This window comes from Lathyrus oleraceus, chromosome 1 (genome assembly GCF_024323335.1).
Source record: "Lathyrus oleraceus cultivar Zhongwan6 chromosome 1, CAAS_Psat_ZW6_1.0, whole genome shotgun sequence".
NCBI lineage: Eukaryota > Viridiplantae > Streptophyta > Magnoliopsida > Fabales > Fabaceae > Lathyrus > Lathyrus oleraceus.
In genome coordinates this window covers 301348487-301355728 of record NC_066579.1, presented here as the reverse complement: position 1 = coordinate 301355728, position 7242 = coordinate 301348487, and the positions used below count along the sequence as shown (strand labels likewise).

General features: G+C 33.2%; 1 non-coding gene across 1 annotated transcript; it reads left to right on the top strand.

Annotated features, from left to right (window-relative positions):
• The first annotated feature begins 226 nt into the window (after window positions 1-226).
• On the top strand, window positions 227-334 carry LOC127116651 (small nucleolar RNA R71). The gene has a single exon (XR_007801459.1). It is a non-coding gene; the product is annotated as a small nucleolar RNA R71 (small nucleolar RNA).
• The last annotated feature ends 6908 nt before the right edge of the window (window positions 335-7242 follow it).

Genomic DNA, 7242 nt, shown 5'->3' with positions numbered 1-7242 from the left:
GTTACTGACTTTGTACATTCTCTCTTTGGCTGATATCTTTTATTTTTTTTCCACAGGAGAGCGTTCACTCCACCACAAATTGTTCTTTTGATTAATATCTTATAGGAGTGCATAGGCTTCATCAAACAATTTGCTCACCAGGGCTCCACCTGTAGCAACATCAATGGTCATTTTCGTATTGTAGAGAAGACCATTATAGGAAGTATGGATAATTAGCCATTTTCCTAAGCCATAATATGGGTAAGCTCGCATAAGATCCATGTATCTCTCCGAAGCATCAAATAAAGAGTCTCCATCATTATGAGTGAATCTGGTAATCTGGTTCCTTAAGTCTGCAGTTTTTCTATGCGGAAAGTACCTAGTAAGAAATGCCTTCTTCAACTCATTCCATGTTCGAATGGAATTAGGAGGTAGGTGAATGTGAGAAAAATACACAAGAAGGGGGAGGGGGTTGAATTGTGTATGGCCAAAAATTGAATTTACTTCTGAACTGGAAAGTTCAAATTTAGAACAAAGTATAGACTCTGATATAAGAATCAAACACAGCGGAAAAAATAAAAAAGTTCAAAGGTAAATGCAAGCAACACACAAAAATTATCCTGGTTCCTCTCCTCAATTGAGAGTAGTCCAGTCCTATTTCCTCAACAAGAGCTTTTCATTATAAAAAATACAAGTTATAAATTGTTCAAGCACACTTGCAAGAGACTTCAATGCTCAATCAACCTAGAAAGATATTTATGCTCAAGTCCTCAAGCAAGATACTTCCTTTCTCAGTCAACCTAGAAAGAGAATTCCTTTCTTAAGTCCTCAGATAAGACACTTCCTTTCTCAAGCACACAGGAAAGAGACTTCCTCTAGTTTAGTAAAAAGTTAAGTAGAAAAGATAACTATTATACTCTGATACACAATTAGAAGTATAACAGTTGTGAAACAATCATAAAGGTTTTACAACCTCTTAAGATTTCTTAGATAAACTAAGTTAATAAATCAATGGATCTTTAGGAAATAACAGTTACAAGAAATAACAACTCATAGTTATTCTTAAGAACTTTCAAATGTGTTATGATGTTGTAAGCTTCCTTTGGGTCTTCAACTTCCTTTTATAGCGACTAAGAAAGACTCGTTGGAGGGTTTGAAGATAACGAGCAAACTTAGTGAAGAAGTATGCCAAGAGAGACGTTGGAGGATAGCATCTGTTCTGAAGGTTTGTCTATTGAAAAATAGCATTAATCATAACATGTTTCGAAGTACTAGGTATCTACCAAAAGGTGGAACATACTGAAGATGTCCCATCTCTATTCTATGAGCCTTACAAAACAAAACCCTATTTGACTTTGTCTATAAATCTGCGGTTTTGACAAGACAAAACAACTTCGGTACAGTGTACGAATCAGATGCCCTTCAACCTTTCTGTGTTCGAGCTATCATCAGAAGCCGAGTCTTGAGACTAGATTCTAACGCCTTCAAATGCTGATGAACCACTTCATATTCTGATAAATCAAAATTAGACAAACATTGCTTATTCACATATGCTAACAATAAAGATTAGTTATATGCTTGTGATCCTTCACACTTAAAAAAAATGTTAGCATACCCATTTGTTCTTTAAATACTTTGTTATCATCAAAACCTTAAGAGATATGAACAATCTTGTTCCAACAATCTCCCCCGTTTTGATGATGACAAACAAATGTATTTAAGAACAATGGTTGATCAATTTTAACTAACTTGACAACATCAAAGTCTGAGGTTTGTAAGCTCCCCCTGATTCTAATAGTCCATAAGTTGAGTTTTTAAAGCTCCCCTAAGTTCTATCCAAGTTAATTTAAACTTATTTTTGATGAAAAAAGTTCAAAAGAAATTAATATAAAATAACTGAACAATTAGGGTTCAAGATTAATTAAAAGTATTAAAAAATACTTTTAACCTTCTTAAATATTTTCATGACTTTCTCCCTCTTTTTTCATAAACAAAAAGATAATAAATACATATACTGATGACTGATAAGCATATGAATCACAATTTTCAAGATGGTCAAAGGTAGACTGTGACAATTTTCAATGCCAAATCACAAATATCACAAGAGTGGGTAAGAAGAAGACAATCAAATAAGATATGCGAGATTTTGATAAAGAAATTCGCAATGTGATGAGAAAAGATGCACAGGAAGAGAAAAGGAAGAAGAAGAAGGATGAGGAACTAGCAAGAACTCAAAGAACCACACCAGCGGATGAAGAAAGCACATTTGGTGGAGTGACTGAGAAGACCATGATTCCATCAACAGATGAGGAGTGAAATGAAGACTATAGGACTTTTCTGGAGACTTACAAGGGAATAGAAGACTAAGAAGATAGTGTTTAGGAACTGTTCTTGTTATGTCTTATGAATAAAATTATGATTCATTTTCCAATAGTCACACACAACCTTTGATTTCTTTCAAAATATGATTTATGCTTAAAAACCAGTTAGTACTAGAACTAAGAAAGATTAAACAAGAAAGAGAAAATAAAGATTTTTTCATTAAAGAGAAATATAAGCTAAATAAATAAACCATAAAACAAATAAATCATCTATGCATAAGAAGAAGATCCATCCAAAGAGAGCACCTTAACCTTAAACAGGTTAACAACTTTCAATGCTTTAGTAAGTTTTGAATTATCTCTCTAAAATTTTGATTTAACCTCAGTCATGGTTAACTTAACTCTATGATGAATGAAGAGTTCAGAAATAACCCTTAAGGAATGAAACACGACTTTCCCGCTTTAAAGGAGGTGAAAGTCATTTTCAAGTAATTAAATGTAACTTAAGGGAGGTTAATCTTCATATCTGAGTGGAGAAGTAACATAAAAGTTTGTTCATCAATATCCAAAGAAGTTGGGGCCTTGTTCTTTGGCAAGAAGTTTGAGATCGTCATATGATGCTAGACTAATACCTTGGATTTGAGACTAGAAACTTTGGATAGGTTGGAGATATCATCAAAGATAAGATGAGGAGACATATAAGATTCCAAAAAGAGCATATCCAGAACCACACCTTCATCCTCACAGTTTATTGCATTAGAAATAGTTATGGGGGTGACGGTTATAGGACAACCAGATACAACTGAAATAATAGAAAATTCTAGATTTAGATCCTTAGTCATAGAATTTACGCATAAATCCTTGATCAGGTTAGGGTAAGTAGGACCATAAAGCATATCAAATAAATTATCCCAACCATTTTGGGATATAGTGCTTTGAAGATCAAAGCCAAGATCCATCATTTATTAAAAATTAATTAGTCCTTCAATGATTACATTCAACTGGTTTTCCATACCAAGGTTAGATCTAGAAGCCATCTTAGATATGGAAAGATATGAGAAAGAATGATGAAGATAAACAAAAGTGTTTTTCAAAGATATAGAAAAATATTTATCATAGAGTTTCAAGACAATTATCTTTACTTTAAAACCACTCAAAAAATATCTTTAGAAAAAAAACCAAAACAAATAAGCCAACACGAAGTGATGACAGAGGGGTAATATTACATAAATCAAGAAGTTGCACATCATTACCGAATAGTCTTTACCCAACCAGCTACTGTACAAGATAATTACCAGACATGTGAGGGCAATTTGAATCAAATTATCCACCTCTAGAGTCTCAGAGTCTGAATGTTTTTTAGAAGCCACTTTTCACCAGAGGCAGTTTCCTAGACTCTGATTGAAGCTACTTCTGATCAACATCAGACTTTGATACTCTTATCAAATACAAACATTATTCCTCAATATAGACCATGTTCAAATTATTTTTGATGAAATTAAATCTTTCAATAGCTAAGGGCTTTGTAAATATGTCAGCCCATTTATGATTAGTAATAATGAACTTAATATCTATAACTCCCTTCTGAACATAATCTCTTATGAAGTGATGTTTAATCTCAATATTCTTGGTTCTTGAGTGTTGAATTGGATTATTTGTTAAATAGATAGAAGCAGTATTATCACTGAAGATGGGGATATTGGTTCCCTAAATATTATAATCCTCTAACTGATATTTCATCAAGATTAGCTGTGTGCAACACTTAGCAGCAGATATATATTTTGCTTCTTCTGTAGAGAGAGCAATAGTTGATTGACTCTTTCTAGCCCGTGATATTAGGTTTTCACCTATGAATTGATAGTTTCAACAAGTAGATTTTCTTTCAATGCTATCCATAGCATAATCAGTATCCCATAATCCAATCAACTTATAATCTAGGGATTTCTTATAGAGAAGTCCCAGATTTTTTGTTCCTTTTAGATACCTAAAGATTCTCTTAACAACGGTTAAATGAGTTTCTGTAGGATCTGATTGGATTCTTGAACACAAGAAGATGTTGAATAAAATATTAGGCCTAGAAGCAGTTAAGTAAAACAAAGAACCAATCATACCTTTGAAAAGCTTTTGATCCACTTTAGAGTTGTTTTCCTCCTTGTTCAGGCTACATGTAGTATGCATAGGAGTTGTCATAATCTTGCAGTCTTCAAGATTAAACTTCTTCAAAAGCTCCTTTGTATATTTGGACGGATGAACATAACTCCCATCCTTGCCTTGATTGATTTGGATTCTCAAGAAAAATTTCATCTCTCCCATCATGCTCATCTCGAATTTAACCTGCATTGCCTTAGATAATTCTTGAGACAAAGAGGCATTAGTGGAACCAAAAATTATGTCATCAACATAAATTGGAACAATTAAGATTTCCTTGTTTAGATTCTTTTTGAATAGTGTAGTGTCAACTTCCCCCTTTTTAAAACCATTTTCCAACAATAAATTACTTAGTCTCTTATACTAAGATCTAGGAGCTTGTTTGAGTCCATAAAGTGATTTCTTTAGTTTAAACACATAATCTGGGTGGACTGAATCCTCAAACCCATGGGGTTGTTTAACATACACTTCTTTAGAAGTGACTCCATTCAGAAAGGCACTCTTAACATCCATTTGATAAAGAATAATTTATGATTGGTAACATAAGAGAGAAGAAGTATGTTTGTCTCTAACCTTGATACAAGAGCAAATGTTTCAGAGAAATATATACCTTCCTGTTGACTGTAGCCTTGAGCTACTATTCGAGCCTTATTCCTTACCACTTCTCCTTCTTCATTTAGCTTGTTTTTGAACACCCACTTTGTTCTAATAATGTTCTTCTGATTTGGTCTTGGAACCAGATTCCAAACATTGTTCCTCAGGAGCTGATTCAACTCTTCTTGCATGGCCACAATCCATCCATCATCTGATAAAGCGTCATCTACAAAAGTTGGTTCAATCAAGGAAATAAAAACTAACATGCAGTTATCATCTCTGAAAGTTGATTTAGTTTTTAAGGGATCATCCTTATTTCTAATGATTAGATCTTCTGGGTGAGAGTCTTTATATTTGAAGGACTTCTTGGGTTGTGTAAACAGTTTTGAACCATCTTGGGCTTCTTCTGAATCCTCCACTTCTATAAGAGCTTTAGACAAATGACTAGCTTCTGATTCAACAACTTCTAAACCTATGACTATTGAGATACTAACTTCTGAAGATCCAGCCTCTCGTTGCTCTTCAATAACCTGGAAATCTACAACACTTTCAACAGACTCTAACGTATCACAGTCAGTCCCTTTTTCATCAAATATTACATATATAGACTCTTCAACAATCTTGGTTTCATATTTATACACTCTGTATGCTTTGGAGCGATAAGAGTATGGTAAAAATATACCCTTTTGAGCCTTAACATCAAATTTCTTTAAATAAAGTATTTGTGTAGAATGTAACAGATACATCCAAACTGATGAAATTAAGATATGTTTGGTTTTCTTCCTTTGAAAAATTTATATGATGTTTTGTTCAAAATTGGTCTGATATAATCCTATTCTAAACATAACAAGTATTGATAACTTCTGCCCACAATTATTTTGGAAGATGATTCTCATGGATCATTATTCTAGCCATTTCTTGTAATGATCTATTATTTCTTTCTACAAACCCATTTTTTTATGGAGTTCTAGTATAAGAGAACTCATGGATAATTCCATGTTTATCACAAAAGATCTCAAAAGGCTCATTTTCAAATTCACCACCATGATCACTTCTGACTTTTAGAATTTTTAGTTCCTTTTCAGATTGTACTTGTGTGTAGAAGATGCTGAATACTTTATATGATTCATCCTTGGATATGAGGAATCTAACCAAAGTTCATCTGTTGTAGTCATCAATAATGATCAATCCATGCTTTTCCCATTGATTTAAGCAGTACCAACATGACCAAATAAATCAATGTGAAATAGTTCTAAGGTTCTAGAGGTTGAGACAATGTTTTTAGATTCAAAAGAGGTTTTTTAATCTTTCCTATTTTACATGCTCCACAAACAACATCTGAGTGATAATCAAGATCTGGAAGTCCCTTGACAAGATTTAGCTTGCTAAGTTTGGAGACCAACCTCTAGTTAGCATGACCTAATCTTTTGTGCCAGGCCCATTTTTCATCATTCACTGACATAAGCAAACGTCTATTTGGTTAGTCAATTTAGAGAGATTAATTACAAGAAATGGCTAGAAAATTAATCCATGAGAATCATTGATGACAGAACAAAAGTTCTTTCTCTTGAACAAAATGGATTTATCAATCTCATTGATGACAAAACAAATGTTCTTTTGAAACAAAACTTCATAACCATTGTTGCAAAATCTACTTATGCTCATAAGGTTATGTTAAGCCCATTCACCAACCAAAAATTATGTACAGAGATAAGAGAGTAACCAATATTTCTCGTTCCAATAATCTTCCTTTTTGTCGTCCTTTAAATCTCACACTACCTTCCTCTTTTAGACTAAGGGCTTGAACATAAGATTTTCTCCGGTTATATGATGTGAGTAGCCACTGTCCAGGTACCAATATTGTTGCTTGGTTTCTCCCTTTAGGCATATCTGTAGAAAAAACTATTTGAGATTTAGGTAGCCATACTCTTATGGGTCCTTTCTTGTTAGTTCTTACATGTTTTCTTTTATTTTGAGCCTTCTTCTGATAGGAAGGTTTATACCCATTCTAGACTTTTTGTTTATGAAAGTTTTTTCTAGAATGAGTTTTGACACCTACAGTTTTCATAACCTTAGGTCCATAAGTCTTGGATTCTACTCTCTTTAGAACCTTAAACTTGTAATTTTTTGGTTATGTATTTTCCAGAACCTTCGATGTTTGAATTTTGGGTTATGAGTTTTTTACTACCTTTGATTTTGA